Source organism: Haliotis asinina, chromosome 2, assembly GCF_037392515.1.
Source record: "Haliotis asinina isolate JCU_RB_2024 chromosome 2, JCU_Hal_asi_v2, whole genome shotgun sequence".
NCBI classification, from domain to species: domain Eukaryota; kingdom Metazoa; phylum Mollusca; class Gastropoda; order Lepetellida; family Haliotidae; genus Haliotis; species Haliotis asinina.
This window is the reverse complement of record NC_090281.1, coordinates 66,828,676-66,847,485: the sequence shown is the minus strand read 5'-3', so window position 1 is coordinate 66,847,485 and position 18,810 is coordinate 66,828,676. Positions and strand designations below refer to the sequence as shown.

General features: G+C 44.9%; 44 non-coding genes across 44 annotated transcripts; 15 read left to right on the top strand and 29 right to left on the bottom strand.

Annotated features, from left to right (window-relative positions):
* The first annotated feature begins 93 nt into the window (after positions 1–93).
* On the top strand, positions 94–313 carry LOC137275000 (small nucleolar RNA U3). The gene has a single exon (XR_010956328.1). It is a non-coding gene; the product is annotated as a small nucleolar RNA U3 (small nucleolar RNA).
* A 165-nt stretch (positions 314–478) lies between these two features.
* Trnav-cac (transfer RNA valine (anticodon CAC)) lies at positions 479–551 on the bottom strand. The gene has a single exon. It is a non-coding gene; the product is annotated as a tRNA-Val (tRNA).
* Positions 552–768: 217 nt separating this feature from the next.
* Trnav-aac (transfer RNA valine (anticodon AAC)) lies at positions 769–841 on the bottom strand. The gene has a single exon. It is a non-coding gene; the product is annotated as a tRNA-Val (tRNA).
* A 548-nt stretch (positions 842–1,389) lies between these two features.
* On the top strand, positions 1,390–1,609 carry LOC137275199 (small nucleolar RNA U3). Its single transcript, XR_010956516.1, has one exon. It is a non-coding gene; the product is annotated as a small nucleolar RNA U3 (small nucleolar RNA).
* Positions 1,610–1,774: 165 nt separating this feature from the next.
* Positions 1,775–1,847, bottom strand: Trnav-cac (transfer RNA valine (anticodon CAC)). Its single transcript has one exon. It is a non-coding gene; the product is annotated as a tRNA-Val (tRNA).
* A 217-nt stretch (positions 1,848–2,064) lies between these two features.
* Trnav-aac (transfer RNA valine (anticodon AAC)) lies at positions 2,065–2,137 on the bottom strand. The gene has a single exon. It is a non-coding gene; the product is annotated as a tRNA-Val (tRNA).
* Positions 2,138–2,685: 548 nt separating this feature from the next.
* LOC137275229 (small nucleolar RNA U3) lies at positions 2,686–2,905 on the top strand. Its single transcript, XR_010956545.1, has one exon. It is a non-coding gene; the product is annotated as a small nucleolar RNA U3 (small nucleolar RNA).
* A 165-nt stretch (positions 2,906–3,070) lies between these two features.
* On the bottom strand, positions 3,071–3,143 carry Trnav-cac (transfer RNA valine (anticodon CAC)). Its single transcript has one exon. It is a non-coding gene; the product is annotated as a tRNA-Val (tRNA).
* Positions 3,144–3,360: 217 nt separating this feature from the next.
* On the bottom strand, positions 3,361–3,433 carry Trnav-aac (transfer RNA valine (anticodon AAC)). The gene has a single exon. It is a non-coding gene; the product is annotated as a tRNA-Val (tRNA).
* Positions 3,434–3,981: 548 nt separating this feature from the next.
* LOC137274999 (small nucleolar RNA U3) lies at positions 3,982–4,201 on the top strand. The gene has a single exon (XR_010956327.1). It is a non-coding gene; the product is annotated as a small nucleolar RNA U3 (small nucleolar RNA).
* Positions 4,202–4,366: 165 nt separating this feature from the next.
* Positions 4,367–4,439, bottom strand: Trnav-cac (transfer RNA valine (anticodon CAC)). The gene has a single exon. It is a non-coding gene; the product is annotated as a tRNA-Val (tRNA).
* Positions 4,440–4,656: 217 nt separating this feature from the next.
* On the bottom strand, positions 4,657–4,729 carry Trnav-aac (transfer RNA valine (anticodon AAC)). Its single transcript has one exon. It is a non-coding gene; the product is annotated as a tRNA-Val (tRNA).
* Positions 4,730–5,277: 548 nt separating this feature from the next.
* On the top strand, positions 5,278–5,497 carry LOC137274997 (small nucleolar RNA U3). Its single transcript, XR_010956326.1, has one exon. It is a non-coding gene; the product is annotated as a small nucleolar RNA U3 (small nucleolar RNA).
* Positions 5,498–5,662: 165 nt separating this feature from the next.
* Trnav-cac (transfer RNA valine (anticodon CAC)) lies at positions 5,663–5,735 on the bottom strand. Its single transcript has one exon. It is a non-coding gene; the product is annotated as a tRNA-Val (tRNA).
* Positions 5,736–5,952: 217 nt separating this feature from the next.
* Trnav-aac (transfer RNA valine (anticodon AAC)) lies at positions 5,953–6,025 on the bottom strand. Its single transcript has one exon. It is a non-coding gene; the product is annotated as a tRNA-Val (tRNA).
* A 548-nt stretch (positions 6,026–6,573) lies between these two features.
* Positions 6,574–6,793, top strand: LOC137275228 (small nucleolar RNA U3). The gene has a single exon (XR_010956544.1). It is a non-coding gene; the product is annotated as a small nucleolar RNA U3 (small nucleolar RNA).
* Positions 6,794–6,958: 165 nt separating this feature from the next.
* Trnav-cac (transfer RNA valine (anticodon CAC)) lies at positions 6,959–7,031 on the bottom strand. Its single transcript has one exon. It is a non-coding gene; the product is annotated as a tRNA-Val (tRNA).
* Positions 7,032–7,248: 217 nt separating this feature from the next.
* Trnav-aac (transfer RNA valine (anticodon AAC)) lies at positions 7,249–7,321 on the bottom strand. The gene has a single exon. It is a non-coding gene; the product is annotated as a tRNA-Val (tRNA).
* Positions 7,322–7,869: 548 nt separating this feature from the next.
* Positions 7,870–8,089, top strand: LOC137274996 (small nucleolar RNA U3). Its single transcript, XR_010956325.1, has one exon. It is a non-coding gene; the product is annotated as a small nucleolar RNA U3 (small nucleolar RNA).
* A 165-nt stretch (positions 8,090–8,254) lies between these two features.
* On the bottom strand, positions 8,255–8,327 carry Trnav-cac (transfer RNA valine (anticodon CAC)). The gene has a single exon. It is a non-coding gene; the product is annotated as a tRNA-Val (tRNA).
* A 217-nt stretch (positions 8,328–8,544) lies between these two features.
* Positions 8,545–8,617, bottom strand: Trnav-aac (transfer RNA valine (anticodon AAC)). The gene has a single exon. It is a non-coding gene; the product is annotated as a tRNA-Val (tRNA).
* Positions 8,618–9,165: 548 nt separating this feature from the next.
* Positions 9,166–9,385, top strand: LOC137274995 (small nucleolar RNA U3). The gene has a single exon (XR_010956324.1). It is a non-coding gene; the product is annotated as a small nucleolar RNA U3 (small nucleolar RNA).
* Positions 9,386–9,550: 165 nt separating this feature from the next.
* Positions 9,551–9,623, bottom strand: Trnav-cac (transfer RNA valine (anticodon CAC)). Its single transcript has one exon. It is a non-coding gene; the product is annotated as a tRNA-Val (tRNA).
* A 217-nt stretch (positions 9,624–9,840) lies between these two features.
* Trnav-aac (transfer RNA valine (anticodon AAC)) lies at positions 9,841–9,913 on the bottom strand. The gene has a single exon. It is a non-coding gene; the product is annotated as a tRNA-Val (tRNA).
* A 548-nt stretch (positions 9,914–10,461) lies between these two features.
* LOC137275227 (small nucleolar RNA U3) lies at positions 10,462–10,681 on the top strand. The gene has a single exon (XR_010956543.1). It is a non-coding gene; the product is annotated as a small nucleolar RNA U3 (small nucleolar RNA).
* A 165-nt stretch (positions 10,682–10,846) lies between these two features.
* On the bottom strand, positions 10,847–10,919 carry Trnav-cac (transfer RNA valine (anticodon CAC)). The gene has a single exon. It is a non-coding gene; the product is annotated as a tRNA-Val (tRNA).
* Positions 10,920–11,136: 217 nt separating this feature from the next.
* Trnav-aac (transfer RNA valine (anticodon AAC)) lies at positions 11,137–11,209 on the bottom strand. Its single transcript has one exon. It is a non-coding gene; the product is annotated as a tRNA-Val (tRNA).
* A 548-nt stretch (positions 11,210–11,757) lies between these two features.
* LOC137274994 (small nucleolar RNA U3) lies at positions 11,758–11,977 on the top strand. Its single transcript, XR_010956323.1, has one exon. It is a non-coding gene; the product is annotated as a small nucleolar RNA U3 (small nucleolar RNA).
* A 165-nt stretch (positions 11,978–12,142) lies between these two features.
* Trnav-cac (transfer RNA valine (anticodon CAC)) lies at positions 12,143–12,215 on the bottom strand. Its single transcript has one exon. It is a non-coding gene; the product is annotated as a tRNA-Val (tRNA).
* A 217-nt stretch (positions 12,216–12,432) lies between these two features.
* Trnav-aac (transfer RNA valine (anticodon AAC)) lies at positions 12,433–12,505 on the bottom strand. The gene has a single exon. It is a non-coding gene; the product is annotated as a tRNA-Val (tRNA).
* Positions 12,506–13,053: 548 nt separating this feature from the next.
* LOC137274993 (small nucleolar RNA U3) lies at positions 13,054–13,273 on the top strand. The gene has a single exon (XR_010956322.1). It is a non-coding gene; the product is annotated as a small nucleolar RNA U3 (small nucleolar RNA).
* A 165-nt stretch (positions 13,274–13,438) lies between these two features.
* On the bottom strand, positions 13,439–13,511 carry Trnav-cac (transfer RNA valine (anticodon CAC)). Its single transcript has one exon. It is a non-coding gene; the product is annotated as a tRNA-Val (tRNA).
* A 217-nt stretch (positions 13,512–13,728) lies between these two features.
* On the bottom strand, positions 13,729–13,801 carry Trnav-aac (transfer RNA valine (anticodon AAC)). The gene has a single exon. It is a non-coding gene; the product is annotated as a tRNA-Val (tRNA).
* Positions 13,802–14,349: 548 nt separating this feature from the next.
* LOC137275223 (small nucleolar RNA U3) lies at positions 14,350–14,569 on the top strand. Its single transcript, XR_010956539.1, has one exon. It is a non-coding gene; the product is annotated as a small nucleolar RNA U3 (small nucleolar RNA).
* A 165-nt stretch (positions 14,570–14,734) lies between these two features.
* On the bottom strand, positions 14,735–14,807 carry Trnav-cac (transfer RNA valine (anticodon CAC)). Its single transcript has one exon. It is a non-coding gene; the product is annotated as a tRNA-Val (tRNA).
* A 217-nt stretch (positions 14,808–15,024) lies between these two features.
* Positions 15,025–15,097, bottom strand: Trnav-aac (transfer RNA valine (anticodon AAC)). Its single transcript has one exon. It is a non-coding gene; the product is annotated as a tRNA-Val (tRNA).
* Positions 15,098–15,645: 548 nt separating this feature from the next.
* LOC137274992 (small nucleolar RNA U3) lies at positions 15,646–15,865 on the top strand. The gene has a single exon (XR_010956321.1). It is a non-coding gene; the product is annotated as a small nucleolar RNA U3 (small nucleolar RNA).
* Positions 15,866–16,030: 165 nt separating this feature from the next.
* On the bottom strand, positions 16,031–16,103 carry Trnav-cac (transfer RNA valine (anticodon CAC)). The gene has a single exon. It is a non-coding gene; the product is annotated as a tRNA-Val (tRNA).
* Positions 16,104–16,320: 217 nt separating this feature from the next.
* On the bottom strand, positions 16,321–16,393 carry Trnav-aac (transfer RNA valine (anticodon AAC)). Its single transcript has one exon. It is a non-coding gene; the product is annotated as a tRNA-Val (tRNA).
* A 548-nt stretch (positions 16,394–16,941) lies between these two features.
* On the top strand, positions 16,942–17,161 carry LOC137274991 (small nucleolar RNA U3). The gene has a single exon (XR_010956320.1). It is a non-coding gene; the product is annotated as a small nucleolar RNA U3 (small nucleolar RNA).
* A 165-nt stretch (positions 17,162–17,326) lies between these two features.
* Trnav-cac (transfer RNA valine (anticodon CAC)) lies at positions 17,327–17,399 on the bottom strand. The gene has a single exon. It is a non-coding gene; the product is annotated as a tRNA-Val (tRNA).
* Positions 17,400–17,616: 217 nt separating this feature from the next.
* Positions 17,617–17,689, bottom strand: Trnav-aac (transfer RNA valine (anticodon AAC)). The gene has a single exon. It is a non-coding gene; the product is annotated as a tRNA-Val (tRNA).
* A 548-nt stretch (positions 17,690–18,237) lies between these two features.
* LOC137274990 (small nucleolar RNA U3) lies at positions 18,238–18,457 on the top strand. The gene has a single exon (XR_010956319.1). It is a non-coding gene; the product is annotated as a small nucleolar RNA U3 (small nucleolar RNA).
* Positions 18,458–18,622: 165 nt separating this feature from the next.
* Positions 18,623–18,695, bottom strand: Trnav-cac (transfer RNA valine (anticodon CAC)). Its single transcript has one exon. It is a non-coding gene; the product is annotated as a tRNA-Val (tRNA).
* Positions 18,696–18,810: the final 115 nt, after the last annotated feature.

The following is an 18,810-nucleotide window of genomic DNA, read 5'->3' as shown; positions in this document are numbered from 1 at the left end:
CCAGACGTGTACCAACAACGATAGGTGCTATTGCATACCACACGGGCGTGCCTTTTGAAAAGAAGTAGGTACAAAATCCGGCCCGCAGTAGTTAAGATCATACTTTTAGGGATCATTTCTATAGTATGCATCGCCATGACTTCAGGTAAAACTGACAGTCTACCAAACCACGAGGACGATAGACAGTCTCTCTTTCTGAGCGCGAAGCCAACCAGGGTGAGTGCCATCTGAGGTTAGTAACCCTGGTTCTTGATGACCGTTCCTCTCAGTCACATGTGGCAGAGATGGAGGGAAGAGAGGCATTCTGAGTGGTTTGGCCAACCCCATTTTCATCTGTCTCAATAAATGCCAGTTAGCAAACCTCATATAACGCTCCCTGAGTCTTATAACGCATTGGATATAGTACACAACTGCTCTGACATCTGTCAGCAAGGAAGAATTGCAAAACGACAATTCATGGAGGTGTAAAAACAAAGGAAGGTTCAGGCGAGGCTCGAACTCGCGGCCTTCTGAGTGTGAAGCAGACGTGATAACCACTACACCACTGAACCTTAGCTGTCATGGCACACGTATTTGTAATGACCTATACCTGTCGCTGACACTGACACAACACAAGCCGGGGATATGCTGAGGGCCCACGTACATGTTAAAGGGAGAGAAGTAGGAAAGAATTAATCTGTAAGAAGCCCGCTTCACTTGTGGTAGGTTTCAAGTTGAGAAAGAGAGTTGTGCTTATTGCAAGATATAATGCAACCCCAAGAAAAAATAAGGTTCCGGCGAGGCTCGAACTCGCGGCCTTCTGCGTGTTAAGCAGACGTGATAACCACTACACCACGGAACCAGTTGCAAGCCTTTGGAGAAACAAGCTAAATCTCTTCCAGGTGATATAGCTTGAGCATATTCTTCTCTGCTACTTCATTTCCTTACATTAATAAGGTTTGAACATATCCAAAAACACAACTCTGCACAATGGAATCATGAGTCGGAGCATATATAAAGAGGATTTGGGTGGGGCTAATTAAGGTGTAATGATGTGCGATCACACCAAGTCTCCTTCTGGTTCTTCCAACTTGGATGTTGACACTGGAGCAGTCACAGTCACAATCATACCCACGGTCAATGGGAGATAACCACCAATACGCTGTAATCACAAAACAATTTACATTGACAAAACACTTGATCAGTTGAGATTGCCTGTACTCTATGTGCTTTTTTCAGTTAATCACAAACGTGGAATGAATCCGAAGAGCACACAGGTGGCCCTGTCTACGACAGATTGTCGTGCTGGAGATTTTTCCAGACGTGTACCAACAACGATAGGTGCTATTGCATACCACACGGGCGTGCCTTTTGAAAAGAAGTAGGTACAAAATCCGGCCCGCAGTAGTTAAGATCATACTTTTAGGGATCATTTCTATAGTATGCATCGCCATGACTTCAGGTAAAACTGACAGTCTACCAAACCACGAGGACGATAGACAGTCTCTCTTTCTGAGCGCGAAGCCAACCGGGGTGAGTGCCATCTGAGGTTAGTAACCCTGGTTCTTGATGACCGTTCCTCTCAGTCACATGTGGCAGAGATGGAGGGAAGAGAGGCATTCTGAGTGGTTTGGCCAACCCCATTTTCATCTGTCTCAATAAATGCCAGTTAGCAAACCTCATATAACGCTCCCTGAGTCTTATAACGCATTGGATATAGTACACAACTGCTCTGACATCTGTCAGCAAGGAAGAATTGCAAAACGACAATTCATGGAGGTGTAAAAACAAAGGAAGGTTCAGGCGAGGCTCGAACTCGCGGCCTTCTGAGTGTGAAGCAGACGTGATAACCACTACACCACTGAACCTTAGCTGTCATGGCACACGTATTTGTAATGACCTATACCTGTCGCTGACACTGACACAACACAAGCCGGGGATATGCTGAGGGCCCACGTACATGTTAAAGGGAGAGAAGTAGGAAAGAATTAATCTGTAAGAAGCCCGCTTCACTTGTGGTAGGTTTCAAGTTGAGAAAGAGAGTTGTGCTTATTGCAAGATATAATGCAACCCCAAGAAAAAATAAGGTTCCGGCGAGGCTCGAACTCGCGGCCTTCTGCGTGTTAAGCAGACGTGATAACCACTACACCACGGAACCAGTTGCAAGCCTTTGGAGAAACAAGCTAAATCTCTTCCAGGTGATATAGCTTGAGCATATTTTTCTCTGCTACTTCATTTCCTTACATTAATAAGGTTTGAACATATCCAAAAACACAACTTTGCACAATGGAATCATGAGTCGGAGCTTATATAAAGAGGATTTGGGTGGGGCTAATTAAGGTGTAATGATGTGCGATCACACCAAGTCTCCTTCTGGTTCTTCCAACTTGGATGTTGACACTGGAGCAGTCACAGTCACAATCATACCCACGGTCAATGGGAGATAACCACCAATACGCTGTAATCACAAAACAATTTACATTGAGAAAACACTTGATCAGTTGAGATTGCCTGTACTCTATGTGCTTTTTTCAGTTAATCACAAACGTGGAATGAATCCGAAGAGCACACAGGTGGCCCTGTCTACGACAGATTGTCGTGCTGGAGATTTTTCCAGACGTGTACCAACAACGATAGGTGCTATTGCATACCACACGGGCGTGCCTTTTGAAAAGAAGTAGGTACAAAATCCGGCCCGCAGTAGTTAAGATCATACTTTTATGGATCATTTCTATAGTATGCATCGCCATGACTTCAGGTAAAACTGACAGTCTACCAAACCACGAGGACGATAGACAGTCTCACTTTCTGAGCGCGAAGCCAACCAGGGTGAGTGCCATCTGAGGTTAGTAACCCTGGTTCTTGATGACCGTTCCTCTCAGTCACATGTGGCAGAGATGGAGGGAAGAGAGGCATTCTGAGTGGTTTGGCCAACCCCATTTTCATCTGTCTCAATAAATGCCAGTTAGCAAACCTCATATAACGCTCCCTGAGTCTTATAACGCATTGGATATAGTACACAACTGCTCTGACATCTGTCAGCAAGGAAGAATTGCAAAACGACAATTCATGGAGGTGTAAAAACAAAGGAAGGTTCAGGCGAGGCTCGAACTCGCGGCCTTCTGCGTGTGAAGCAGACGTGATAACCACTACACCACTGAACCTTAGCTGTCATGGCACACGTATTTGTAATGACCTATACCTGTCGCTGACACTGACACAACACAAGCCGGGGATATGCTGAGGGCCCACGTACATGTTAAAGGGAGAGAAGTAGGAAAGAATTAATCTGTAAGAAGCCCGCTTCACTTGTGGTAGGTTTCAAGTTGAGAAAGAGAGTTGTGCTTATTGCAAGATATAATGCAACCCCAAGAAAAAATAAGGTTCCGGCGAGGCTCGAACTCGCGGCCTTCTGCGTGTTAAGCAGACGTGATAACCACTACACCACGGAACCAGTTGCAAGCCTTTGGAGAAACAAGCTAAATCTCTTCCAGGTGATATAGCTTGAGCATATTCTTCTCTGCTACTTCATTTCCTTACATTAATAAGGTTTGAACATATCCAAAAACACAACTTTGCACAATGGAATCATGAGTCGGAGCTTATATAAAGAGGATTTGGGTGGGGCTAATTAAGGTGTAATGATGTGCGATCACACCAAGTCTCCTTCTGGTTCTTCCAACTTGGATGTTGACACTGGAGCAGTCACAGTCACAATCATACCCACGGTCAATGGGAGATAACCACCAATACGCTGTAATCACAAAACAATTTACATTGACAAAGCACTTGATCAGTTGAGATTGCCTGTACTCTATGTGCTTTTTTCAGTTAATCACAAACGTGGAATGAATCCGAAGAGCACACAGGTGGCCCTGTCTACGACAGATTGTCGTGCTGGAGATTTTTCCAGACGTGTACCAACAACGATAGGTGCTATTGCATACCACACGGGCGTGCCTTTTGAAAAGAAGTAGGTACAAAATCCGGCCCGCAGTAGTTAAGATCATACTTTTAGGGATCATTTCTATAGTATGCATCGCCATGACTTCAGGTAAAACTGACAGTCTACCAAACCACGAGGACGATAGACAGTCTCTCTTTCTGAGCGCGAAGCCAACCAGGGTGAGTGCCATCTGAGGTTAGTAACCCTGGTTCTTGATGACCGTTCCTCTCAGTCACATGTGGCAGAGATGGAGGGAAGAGAGGCATTCTGAGTGGTTTGGCCAACCCCATTTTCATCTGTCTCAATAAATGCCAGTTAGCAAAACTCATATAACGCTCCCTGAGTCTTATAACGCATTGGATATAGTACACAACTGCTCTGACATCTGTCAGCAAGGAAGAATTGCAAAACGACAATTCATGGAGGTGTAAAAACAAAGGAAGGTTCAGGCGAGGCTCGAACTCGCGGCCTTCTGCGTGTGAAGCAGACGTGATAACCACTACACCACTGAACCTTAGCTGTCATGGCACACGTATTTGTAATGACCTATACCTGTCGCTGACACTGACACAACACAAGCCGGGGATATGCTGAGGGCCCACGTACATGTTAAAGGGAGAGAAGTAGGAAAGAATTAATCTGTAAGAAGCCCGCTTCACTTGTGGTAGGTTTCAAGTTGAGAAAGAGAGTTGTGCTTATTGCAAGATATAATGCAACCCCAAGAAAAAATAAGGTTCCGGCGAGGCTCGAACTCGCGGCCTTCTGCGTGTTAAGCAGACGTGATAACCACTACACCACGGAACCAGTTGCAAGCCTTTGGAGAAACAAGCTAAATCTCTTCCAGGTGATATAGCTTGAGCATATTCTTCTCTGCTACTTCATTTCCTTACATTAATAAGGTTTGAACATATCCAAAAACACAACTTTGCACAATGGAATCATGAGTCGGAGCTTATATAAAGAGGATTTGGGTGGGGCTAATTAAGGTGTAATGATGTGCGATCACACCAAGTCTCCTTCTGGTTCTTCCAACTTGGATGTTGACACTGGAGCAGTCACAGTCACAATCATACCCACGGTCAATGGGAGATAACCACCAATACGCTGTAATCACAAAACAATTTACATTGACAAAACACTTGATCAGTTGAGATTGCCTGTACTCTATGTGCTTTTTTCAGTTAATCACAAACGTGGAATGAATCCGAAGAGCACACAGGTGGCCCTGTCTACGACAGATTGTCGTGCTGGAGATTTTTCCAGACGTGTACCAACAACGATAGGTGCTATTGCATACCACACGGGCGTGCCTTTTGAAAAGAAGTAGGTACAAAATCCGGCACGCAGTTGTTAAGATCATACTTTTAGGGATCATTTCTATAGTATGCATCGCCATGACTTCAGGTAAAACTGACAGTCTACCAAACCACGAGGACGATAGACAGTCTCTCTTTCTGAGCGCGAAGCCAACCAGGGTGAGTGCCATCTGAGGTTAGTAACCCTGGTTCTTGATGACCGTTCCTCTCAGTCACATGTGGCAGAGATGGAGGGAAGAGAGGCATTCTGAGTGGTTTGGCCAACCCCATTTTCATCTGTCTCAATAAATGCCAGTTAGCAAACCTCATATAACGCTCCCTGAGTCTTATAACGCATTGGATATAGTACACAACTGCTCTGACATCTGTCAGCAAGGAAGAATTGCAAAACGACAATTCATGGAGGTGTAAAAACAAAGGAAGGTTCAGGCGAGGCTCGAACTCGCAGCCTTCTGAGTGTGAAGCAGACGTGATAACCACTACACCACTGAACCTTAGCTGTCATGGCACACGTATTTGTAATGACCTATACCTGTCGCTGACACTGACACAACACAAGCCGGGGATATGCTGAGGGCCCACGTACATGTTAAAGGGAGAGAAGTAGGAAAGAATTAATCTGTAAGAAGCCCGCTTCACTTGTGGTAGGTTTCAAGTTGAGAAAGAGAGTTGTGCTTATTGCAAGATATAATGCAACCCCAAGAAAAAATAAGGTTCCGGCGAGGCTCGAACTCGCGGCCTTCTGCGTGTTAAGCAGACGTGATAACCACTACACCACGGAACCAGTTGCAAGCCTTTGGAGAAACAAGCTAAATCTCTTCCAGGTGATATAGCTTGAGCATATTTTTCTCTGCTACTTCATTTCCTTACATTAATAAGGTTTGAACATATCCAAAAACACAACTTTGCACAATGGAATCATGAGTCGGAGCTTATATAAAGAGGATTTGGGTGGGGCTAATTAAGGTGTAATGATGTGCGATCACACCAAGTCTCCTTCTGGTTCTTCCAACTTGGATGTTGACACTGGAGCAGTCACAGTCACAATCATACCCACGGTCAATGGGAGATAACCACCAATACGCTGTAATCACAAAACAATTTACATTGAGAAAACACTTGATCAGTTGAGATTGCCTGTACTCTATGTGCTTTTTTCAGTTAATCACAAACGTGGAATGAATCCGAAGAGCACACAGGTGGCCCTGTCTACGACAGATTGTCGTGCTGGAGATTTTTCCAGACGTGTACCAACAACGATAGGTGCTATTGCATACCACACGGGCGTGCCTTTTGAAAAGAAGTAGGTACAAAATCCGGCCCGCAGTAGTTAAGATCATACTTTTATGGATCATTTCTATAGTATGCATCGCCATGACTTCAGGTAAAACTGACAGTCTACCAAACCACGAGGACGATAGACAGTCTCACTTTCTGAGCGCGAAGCCAACCAGGGTGAGTGCCATCTGAGGTTAGTAACCCTGGTTCTTGATGACCGTTCCTCTCAGTCACATGTGGCAGAGATGGAGGGAAGAGAGGCATTCTGAGTGGTTTGGCCAACCCCATTTTCATCTGTCTCAATAAATGCCAGTTAGCAAACCTCATATAACGCTCCCTGAGTCTTATAACGCATTGGATATAGTACACAACTGCTCTGACATCTGTCAGCAAGGAAGAATTGCAAAACGACAATTCATGGAGGTGTAAAAACAAAGGAAGGTTCAGGCGAGGCTCGAACTCGCGGCCTTCTGCGTGTGAAGCAGACGTGATAACCACTACACCACTGAACCTTAGCTGTCATGGCACACGTATTTGTAATGACCTATACCTGTCGCTGACACTGACACAACACAAGCCGGGGATATGCTGAGGGCCCACGTACATGTTAAAGGGAGAGAAGTAGGAAAGAATTAATCTGTAAGAAGCCCGCTTCACTTGTGGTAGGTTTCAAGTTGAGAAAGAGAGTTGTGCTTATTGCAAGATATAATGCAACCCCAAGAAAAAATAAGGTTCCGGCGAGGCTCGAACTCGCGGCCTTCTGCGTGTTAAGCAGACGTGATAACCACTACACCACGGAACCAGTTGCAAGCCTTTGGAGAAACAAGCTAAATCTCTTCCAGGTGATATAGCTTGAGCATATTCTTCTCTGCTACTTCATTTCCTTACATTAATAAGGTTTGAACATATCCAAAAACACAACTTTGCACAATGGAATCATGAGTCGGAGCTTATATAAAGAGGATTTGGGTGGGGCTAATTAAGGTGTAATGATGTGCGATCACACCAAGTCTCCTTCTGGTTCTTCCAACTTGGATGTTGACACTGGAGCAGTCACAGTCACAATCATACCCACGGTCAATGGGAGATAACCACCAATACGCTGTAATCACAAAACAATTTACATTGACAAAGCACTTGATCAGTTGAGATTGCCTGTACTCTATGTGCTTTTTTCAGTTAATCACAAACGTGGAATGAATCCGAAGAGCACACAGGTGGCCCTGTCTACGACAGATTGTCGTGCTGGAGATTTTTCCAGACGTGTACCAACAACGATAGGTGCTATTGCATACCACACGGGCGTGCCTTTTGAAAAGAAGTAGGTACAAAATCCGGCCCGCAGTAGTTAAGATCATACTTTTAGGGATCATTTCTATAGTATGCATCGCCATGACTTCAGGTAAAACTGACAGTCTACCAAACCACGAGGACGATAGACAGTCTCTCTTTCTGAGCGCGAAGCCAACCAGGGTGAGTGCCATCTGAGGTTAGTAACCCTGGTTCTTGATGACCGTTCCTCTCAGTCACATGTGGCAGAGATGGAGGGAAGAGAGGCATTCTGAGTGGTTTGGCCAACCCCATTTTCATCTGTCTCAATAAATGCCAGTTAGCAAAACTCATATAACGCTCCCTGAGTCTTATAACGCATTGGATATAGTACACAACTGCTCTGACATCTGTCAGCAAGGAAGAATTGCAAAACGACAATTCATGGAGGTGTAAAAACAAAGGAAGGTTCAGGCGAGGCTCGAACTCGCGGCCTTCTGCGTGTGAAGCAGACGTGATAACCACTACACCACTGAACCTTAGCTGTCATGGCACACGTATTTGTAATGACCTATACCTGTCGCTGACACTGACACAACACAAGCCGGGGATATGCTGAGGGCCCACGTACATGTTAAAGGGAGAGAAGTAGGAAAGAATTAATCTGTAAGAAGCCCGCTTCACTTGTGGTAGGTTTCAAGTTGAGAAAGAGAGTTGTGCTTATTGCAAGATATAATGCAACCCCAAGAAAAAATAAGGTTCCGGCGAGGCTCGAACTCGCGGCCTTCTGCGTGTTAAGCAGACGTGATAACCACTACACCACGGAACCAGTTGCAAGCCTTTGGAGAAACAAGCTAAATCTCTTCCAGGTGATATAGCTTGAGCATATTCTTCTCTGCTACTTCATTTCCTTACATTAATAAGGTTTGAACATATCCAAAAACACAACTTTGCACAATGGAATCATGAGTCGGAGCTTATATAAAGAGGATTTGGGTGGGGCTAATTAAGGTGTAATGATGTGCGATCACACCAAGTCTCCTTCTGGTTCTTCCAACTTGGATGTTGACACTGGAGCAGTCACAGTCACAATCATACCCACGGTCAATGGGAGATAACCACCAATACGCTGTAATCACAAAACAATTTACATTGACAAAACACTTGATCAGTTGAGATTGCCTGTACTCTATGTGCTTTTTTCAGTTAATCACAAACGTGGAATGAATCCGAAGAGCACACAGGTGGCCCTGTCTACGACAGATTGTCGTGCTGGAGATTTTTCCAGACGTGTACCAACAACGATAGGTGCTATTGCATACCACACGGGCGTGCCTTTTGAAAAGAAGTAGGTACAAAATCCGGCACGCAGTTGTTAAGATCATACTTTTAGGGATCATTTCTATAGTATGCATCGCCATGACTTCAGGTAAAACTGACAGTCTACCAAACCACGAGGACGATAGACAGTCTCTCTTTCTGAGCGCGAAGCCAACCAGGGTGAGTGCCATCTGAGGTTAGTAACCCTGGTTCTTGATGACCGTTCCTCTCAGTCACATGTGGCAGAGATGGAGGGAAGAGAGGCATTCTGAGTGGTTTGGCCAACCCCATTTTCATCTGTCTCAATAAATGCCAGTTAGCAAACCTCATATAACGCTCCCTGAGTCTTATAACGCATTGGATATAGTACACAACTGCTCTGACATCTGTCAGCAAGGAAGAATTGCAAAACGACAATTCATGGAGGTGTAAAAACAAAGGAAGGTTCAGGCGAGGCTCGAACTCGCAGCCTTCTGAGTGTGAAGCAGACGTGATAACCACTACACCACTGAACCTTAGCTGTCATGGCACACGTATTTGTAATGACCTATACCTGTCGCTGACACTGACACAACACAAGCCGGGGATATGCTGAGGGCCCACGTACATGTTAAAGGGAGAGAAGTAGGAAAGAATTAATCTGTAAGAAGCCCGCTTCACTTGTGGTAGGTTTCAAGTTGAGAAAGAGAGTTGTGCTTATTGCAAGATATAATGCAACCCCAAGAAAAAATAAGGTTCCGGCGAGGCTCAAACTCGCGGCCTTCTGCGTGTTAAGCAGACGTGATAACCACTACACCACGGAACCAGTTGCAAGCCTTTGGAGAAACAAGCTAAATCTCTTCCAGGTGATATAGCTTGAGCATATTTTTCTCTGCTACTTCATTTCCTTACATTAATAAGGTTTGAACATATCCAAAAACACAACTTTGCACATTGGAATCATGAGTCGGAGCTTATATAAAGAGGATTTGGGTGGGGCTAATTAAGGTGTAATGATGTGCGATCACACCAAGTCTCCTTCTGGTTCTTCCAACTTGGATGTTGACACTGGAGCAGTCACAGTCACAATCATACCCACGGTCAATGGGAGATAACCACCAATACGCTGTAATCACAAAACAATTTACATTGACAAAACACTTGATCAGTTGAGATTGCCTGTACTCTATGTGCTTTTTTCAGTTAATCACAAACGTGGAATGAATCCGAAGAGCACACAGGTGGCCCTGTCTACGACAGATTGTCGTGCTGGAGATTTTTCCAGACGTGTACCAACAACGATAGGTGCTATTGCATACCACACGGGCGTGCCTTTTGAAAAGAAGTAGGTACAAAATCCGGCCCGCAGTAGTTAAGATCATACTTTTATGGATCATTTCTATAGTATGCATCGCCATGACTTCAGGTAAAACTGACAGTCTACCAAACCACGAGGACGATAGACAGTCTCACTTTCTGAGCGCGAAGCCAACCAGGGTGAGTGCCATCTGAGGTTAGTAACCCTGGTTCTTGATGACCGTTCCTCTCAGTCACATGTGGCAGAGATGGAGGGAAGAGAGGCATTCTGAGTGGTTTGGCCAACCCCATTTTCATCTGTCTCAATAAATGCCAGTTAGCAAACCTCATATAACGCTCCCTGAGTCTTATAACGCATTGGATATAGTACACAACTGCTCTGACATCTGTCAGCAAGGAAGAATTGCAAAACGACAATTCATGGAGGTGTAAAAACAAAGGAAGGTTCAGGCGAGGCTCGAACTCGCGGCCTTCTGCGTGTGAAGCAGACGTGATAACCACTACACCACTGAACCTTAGCTGTCATGGCACACGTATTTGTAATGACCTATACCTGTCGCTGACACTGACACAACACAAGCCGGGGATATGCTGAGGGCCCACGTACATGTTAAAGGGAGAGAAGTAGGAAAGAATTAATCTGTAAGAAGCCCGCTTCACTTGTGGTAGGTTTCAAGTTGAGAAAGAGAGTTGTGCTTATTGCAAGATATAATGCAACCCCAAGAAAAAATAAGGTTCCGGCGAGGCTCGAACTCGCGGCCTTCTGCGTGTTAAGCAGACGTGATAACCACTACACCACGGAACCAGTTGCAAGCCTTTGGAGAAACAAGCTAAATCTCTTCCAGGTGATATAGCTTGAGCATATTCTTCTCTGCTACTTCATTTCCTTACATTAATAAGGTTTGAACATATCCAAAAACACAACTTTGCACAATGGAATCATGAGTCGGAGCTTATATAAAGAGGATTTGGGTGGGGCTAATTAAGGTGTAATGATGTGCGATCACACCAAGTCTCCTTCTGGTTCTTCCAACTTGGATGTTGACACTGGAGCAGTCACAGTCACAATCATACCCACGGTCAATGGGAGATAACCACCAATACGCTGTAATCACAAAACAATTTACATTGACAAAGCACTTGATCAGTTGAGATTGCCTGTACTCTATGTGCTTTTTTCAGTTAATCACAAACGTGGAATGAATCCGAAGAGCACACAGGTGGCCCTGTCTACGACAGATTGTCGTGCTGGAGATTTTTCCAGACGTGTACCAACAACGATAGGTGCTATTGCATACCACACGGGCGTGCCTTTTGAAAAGAAGTAGGTACAAAATCCGGCCCGCAGTAGTTAAGATCATACTTTTAGGGATCATTTCTATAGTATGCATCGCCATGACTTCAGGTAAAACTGACAGTCTACCAAACCACGAGGACGATAGACAGTCTCTCTTTCTGAGCGCGAAGCCAACCAGGGTGAGTGCCATCTGAGGTTAGTAACCCTGGTTCTTGATGACCGTTCCTCTCAGTCACATGTGGCAGAGATGGAGGGAAGAGAGGCATTCTGAGTGGTTTGGCCAACCCCATTTTCATCTGTCTCAATAAATGCCAGTTAGCAAACCTCATATAACGCTCCCTGAGTCTTATAACGCATTGGATATAGTACACAACTGCTCTGACATCTGTCAGCAAGGAAGAATTGCAAAACGACAATTCATGGAGGTGTAAAAACAAAGGAAGGTTCAGGCGAGGCTCGAACTCGCGGCCTTCTGCGTGTGAAGCAGACGTGATAACCACTACACCACTGAACCTTAGCTGTCATGGCACACGTATTTGTAATGACCTATACCTGTCGCTGACACTGACACAACACAAGCCGGGGATATGCTGAGGGCCCACGTACATGTTAAAGGGAGAGAAGTAGGAAAGAATTAATCTGTAAGAAGCCCGCTTCACTTGTGGTAGGTTTCAAGTTGAGAAAGAGAGTTGTGCTTATTGCAAGATATAATGCAACCCCAAGAAAAAATAAGGTTCCGGCGAGGCTCGAACTCGCGGCCTTCTGCGTGTTAAGCAGACGTGATAACCACTACACCACGGAACCAGTTGCAAGCCTTTGGAGAAACAAGCTAAATCTCTTCCAGGTGATATAGCTTGAGCATATTCTTCTCTGCTACTTCATTTCCTTACATTAATAAGGTTTGAACATATCCAAAAACACAACTTTGCACAATGGAATCATGAGTCGGAGCTTATATAAAGAGGATTTGGGTGGGGCTAATTAAGGTGTAATGATGTGCGATCACACCAAGTCTCCTTCTGGTTCTTCCAACTTGGATGTTGACACTGGAGCAGTCACAGTCACAATCATACCCACGGTCAATGGGAGATAACCACCAATACGCTGTAATCACAAAACAATTTACATTGACAAAACACTTGATCAGTTGAGATTGCCTGTACTCTATGTGCTTTTTTCAGTTAATCACAAACGTGGAATGAATCCGAAGAGCACACAGGTGGCCCTGTCTACGACAGATTGTCGTGCTGGAGATTTTTCCAGACGTGTACCAACAACGATAGGTGCTATTGCATACCACACGGGCGTGCCTTTTGAAAAGAAGTAGGTACAAAATCCGGCACGCAGTTGTTAAGATCATACTTTTAGGGATCATTTCTATAGTATGCATCGCCATGACTTCAGGTAAAACTGACAGTCTACCAAACCACGAGGACGATAGACAGTCTCTCTTTCTGAGCGCGAAGCCAACCAGGGTGAGTGCCATCTGAGGTTAGTAACCCTGGTTCTTGATGACCGTTCCTCTCAGTCACATGTGGCAGAGATGGAGGGAAGAGAGGCATTCTGAGTGGTTTGGCCAACCCCATTTTCATCTGTCTCAATAAATGCCAGTTAGCAAACCTCATATAACGCTCCCTGAGTCTTATAACGCATTGGATATAGTACACAACTGCTCTGACATCTGTCAGCAAGGAAGAATTGCAAAACGACAATTCATGGAGGTGTAAAAACAAAGGAAGGTTCAGGCGAGGCTCGAACTCGCAGCCTTCTGAGTGTGAAGCAGACGTGATAACCACTACACCACTGAACCTTAGCTGTCATGGCACACGTATTTGTAATGACCTATACCTGTCGCTGACACTGACACAACACAAGCCGGGGATATGCTGAGGGCCCACGTACATGTTAAAGGGAGAGAAGTAGGAAAGAATTAATCTGTAAGAAGCCCGCTTCACTTGTGGTAGGTTTCAAGTTGAGAAAGAGAGTTGTGCTTATTGCAAGATATAATGCAACCCCAAGAAAAAATAAGGTTCCGGCGAGGCTCAAACTCGCGGCCTTCTGCGTGTTAAGCAGACGTGATAACCACTACACCACGGAACCAGTTGCAAGCCTTTGGAGAAACAAGCTAAATCTCTTCCAGGTGATATAGCTTGAGCATATTTTTCTCTGCTACTTCATTTCCTTACATTAATAAGGTTTGAACATATCCAAAAACACAACTTTGCACATTGGAATCATGAGTCGGAGCTTATATAAAGAGGATTTGGGTGGGGCTAATTAAGGTGTAATGATGTGCGATCACACCAAGTCTCCTTCTGGTTCTTCCAACTTGGATGTTGACACTGGAGCAGTCACAGTCACAATCATACCCACGGTCAATGGGAGATAACCACCAATACGCTGTAATCACAAAACAATTTACATTGACAAAACACTTGATCAGTTGAGATTGCCTGTACTCTATGTGCTTTTTTCAGTTAATCACAAACGTGGAATGAATCCGAAGAGCACACAGGTGGCCCTGTCTACGACAGATTGTCGTGCTGGAGATTTTTCCAGACGTGTACCAACAACGATAGGTGCTATTGCATACCACACGGGCGTGCCTTTTGAAAAGAAGTAGGTACAAAATCCGGCCCGCAGTAGTTAAGATCATACTTTTATGGATCATTTCTATAGTATGCATCGCCATGACTTCAGGTAAAACTGACAGTCTACCAAACCACGAGGACGATAGACAGTCTCTCTTTCTGAGCGCGAAGCCAACCAGGGTGAGTGCCATCTGAGGTTAGTAACCCTGGTTCTTGATGACCGTTCCTCTCAGTCACATGTGGCAGAGATGGAGGGAAGAGAGGCATTCTGAGTGGTTTGGCCAACCCCATTTTCATCTGTCTCAATAAATGCCAGTTAGCAAACCTCATATAACGCTCCCTGAGTCTTATAACGCATTGGATATAGTACACAACTGCTCTGACATCTGTCAGCAAGGAAGAATTGCAAAACGACAATTCATGGAGGTGTAAAAACAAAGGAAGGTTCAGGCGAGGCTCGAACTCGCGGCCTTCTGCGTGTGAAGCAGACGTGATAACCACTACACCACTGAACCTTAGCTGTCATGGCACACGTATTTGTAATGACCTATACCTGTCGCTGACACTGACACAACACAAGCCGGGGATATGCTGAGGGCCCACGTACATGTTAAAGGGAGAGAAGTAGGAAAGAATTAATCTGTAAGAAGCCCGCTTCACTTGTGGTAGGTTTCAAGTTGAGAAAGAGAGTTGTGCTTATTGCAAGATATAATGCAACCCCAAGAAAAAATAAGGTTCCGGCGAGGCTCAAACTCGCGGCCTTCTGCGTGTTAAGCAGACGTGATAACCACTACACCACGGAACCAGTTGCAAGCCTTTGGAGAAACAAGCTAAATCTCTTCCAGGTGATATAGCTTGAGCATATTTTTCTCTGCTACTTCATTTCCTTACATTAATAAGGTTTGAACATATCCAAAAACACAACTTTGCACAATGGAATCATGAGTCGGAGCTTATATAAAGAGGATTTGGGTGGGGCTAATTAAGGTGTAATGATGTGCGATCACACCAAGTCTCCTTCTGGTTCTTCCAACTTGGATGTTGACACTGGAGCAGTCACAGTCACAATCATACCCACGGTCAATGGGAGATAACCACCAATACGCTGTAATCACAAAACAATTTACATTGACAAAACACTTGATCAGTTGAGATTGCCTGTACTCTATGTGCTTTTTTCAGTTAATCACAAACGTGGAATGAATCCGAAGAGCACACAGGTGGCCCTGTCTACGACAGATTGTCGTGCTGGAGATTTTTCCAGACGTGTACCAACAACGATAGGTGCTATTGCATACCACACGGGCGTGCCTTTTGAAAAGAAGTAGGTACAAAATCCGGCCCGCAGTAGTTAAGATCATACTTTTAGGGATCATTTCTATAGTATGCATCGCCATGACTTCAGGTAAAACTGACAGTCTACCAAACCACGAGGACGATAGACAGTCTCTCTTTCTGAGCGCGAAGCCAACCAGGGTGAGTGCCATCTGAGGTTAGTAACCCTGGTTCTTGATGACCGTTCCTCTCAGTCACATGTGGCAGAGATGGAGGGAAGAGAGGCATTCTGAGTGGTTTGGCCAACCCCATTTTCATCTGTCTCAATAAATGCCAGTTAGCAAACCTCATATAACGCTCCCTGAGTCTTATAACGCATTGGATATAGTACACAACTGCTCTGACATCTGTCAGCAAGGAAGAATTGCAAAACGACAATTCATGGAGGTGTAAAAACAAAGGAAGTTTCAGGCGAGGCTCGAACTCGCGGCCTTCTGCGTGTGAAGCAGACGTGATAACCACTACACCACTGAACCTTAGCTGTCATGGCACACGTATTTGTAATGACCTATACCTGTCGCTGACACTGACACAACACAAGCCGGGGATATGCTGAGGGCCCACGTACATGTTAAAGGGAGAGAAGTAGGAAAGAATTAATCTGTAAGAAGCCCGCTTCACTTGTGGTAGGTTTCAAGTTGAGAAAGAGAGTTGTGCTTATTGCAAGATATAATGCAACCCCAAGAAAAAATAAGGTTCCGGCGAGGCTCGAACTCGCGGCCTTCTGCGTGTTAAGCAGACGTGATAACCACTACACCACGGAACCAGTTGCAAGCCTTTGGAGAAACAAGCTAAATCTCTTCCAGGTGATATAGCTTGAGCATAGTCTTCTCTGCTACTTCATTTCCTTACATTAATAAGGTTTGAACATATCCAAAAACACAACTTTGCACAATGGAATCATGAGTCGGAGCTTATATAAAGAGGATTTGGGTGGGGCTAATTAAGGTGTAATGATGTGCGATCACACCAAGTCTCCTTCTGGTTCTTCCAACTTGGATGTTGACACTGGAGCAGTCACAGTCACAATCATACCCACGGTCAATGGGAGATAACCACCAATACGCTGTAATCACAAAACAATTTACATTGAGAAAACACTTGATCAGTTGAGATTGCCTGTACTCTATGTGCTTTTTTCAGTTAATCACAAACGTGGAATGAATCCGAAGAGCACACAGGTGGCCCTGTCTACGACAGATTGTCGTGCTGGAGATTTTTCCAGACGTGTACCAACAACGATAGGTGCTATTGCATACCACACGGGCGTGCCTTTTGAAAAGAAGTAGGTACAAAATCCGGCCCGCAGTAGTTAAGATCATACTTTTAGGGATCATTTCTATAGTATGCATCGCCATGACTTCAGGTAAAACTGACAGTCTACCAAACCACGAGGACGATAGACAGTCTCTCTTTCTGAGCGCGAAGCCAACCAGGGTGAGTGCCATCTGAGGTTAGTAACCCTGGTTCTTGATGACCGTTCCTCTCAGTCACATGTGGCAGAGATGGAGGGAAGAGAGGCATTCTGAGTGGTTTGGCCAACCCCATTTTCATCTGTCTCAATAAATGCCAGTTAGCAAACCTCATATAACGCTCCCTGAGTCTTATAACGCATTGGATATAGTACACAACTGCTCTGACATCTGTCAGCAAGGAAGAATTGCAAAACGACAATTCATGGAGGTGTAAAAACAAAGGAAGGTTCAGTCGAGGCTCGAACTCGCGGCCTTCTGCGTGTGAAGCAGACGTGATAACCACTACACCACTGAACCTTAGCTGTCATGGCACACGTATTTGTAATGACCTATACCTGTCGCTGACACTGACACAACACAAGCCGGGGATATGCTGAGGGCCCACGTACATGTTAAAGGGAGAGAAGTAGGAAAGAATTAATCTGTAAGAAGCCCGCTTCACTTGTGGTAGGTTTCAAGTTGAGAAAGAGAGTTGTGCTTATTGCAAGATATAATGCAACCCCAAGTAAAAATAAGGTTCCGGCGAGGCTCGAACTCGCGGCCTTCTGCGTGTTAAGCAGACGTGATAACCACTACACCACGGAACCAGTTGCAAGCCTTTGGAGAAACAAGCTAAATCTCTTCCAGGTGATATAGCTTGAGCATGTTCTTCTCTGCTACTTCATTTCCTTACATTAATAAGGTTTGAACATATCCAAAAACACAACTTTGCAAAATGGAATCATGAGTCGGAGCTTATATAAAGAGGATTTGGGTGGGGCTAATTAAGGTGTAATGATGTGCGATCACACCAAGTCTCCTTCTGGTTCTTCCAACTTGGATGTTGACACTGGAGCAGTCACAGTCACAATCATACCCACGGTCAATGGGAGATAACCACCAATACGCTGTAATCACAAAACAATTTACATTGACAAAACACTTGATCAGTTGAGATTGCCTGTACTCTATGTGCTTTTTTCAGTTAATCACAAACGTGGAATGAATCCGAAGAGCACACAGGTGGCCCTGTCTACGACAGATTGTCGTGCTGGAGATTTTTCCAGACGTGTACCAACAACGATAGGTGCTATTGCATACCACACGGGCGTGCCTTTTGAAAAGAAGTAGGTACAAAATCCGGCACGCAGTTGTTAAGATCATACTTTTAGGGATCATTTCTATAGTATGCATCGCCATGACTTCAGGTAAAACTGACAGTCTACCAAACCACGAGGACGATAGACAGTCTCTCTTTCTGAGCGCGAAGCCAACCAGGGTGAGTGCCATCTGAGGTTAGTAACCCTGGTTCTTGATGACCGTTCCTCTCAGTCACATGTGGCAGAGATGGAGGGAAGAGAGGCATTCTGAGTGGTTTGGCCAACCCCATTTTCATCTGTCTCAATAAATGCCAGTTAGCAAACCTCATATAACGCTCCCTGAGTCTTATAACGCATTGGATATAGTACACAACTGCTCTGACATCTGTCAGCAAGGAAGAATTGCAAAACGACAATTCATGGAGGTGTAAAAACAAAGGAAGGTTCAGGCGAGGCTCGAACTCGCAGCCTTCTGAGTGTGAAGCAGACGTGATAACCACTACACCACTGAACCTTAGCTGTCATGGCACACGTATTTGTAATGACCTATACCTGTCGCTGACACTGACACAACACAAGCCGGGGATATGCTGAGGGCCCACGTACATGTTAAAGGGAGAGAAGTAGGA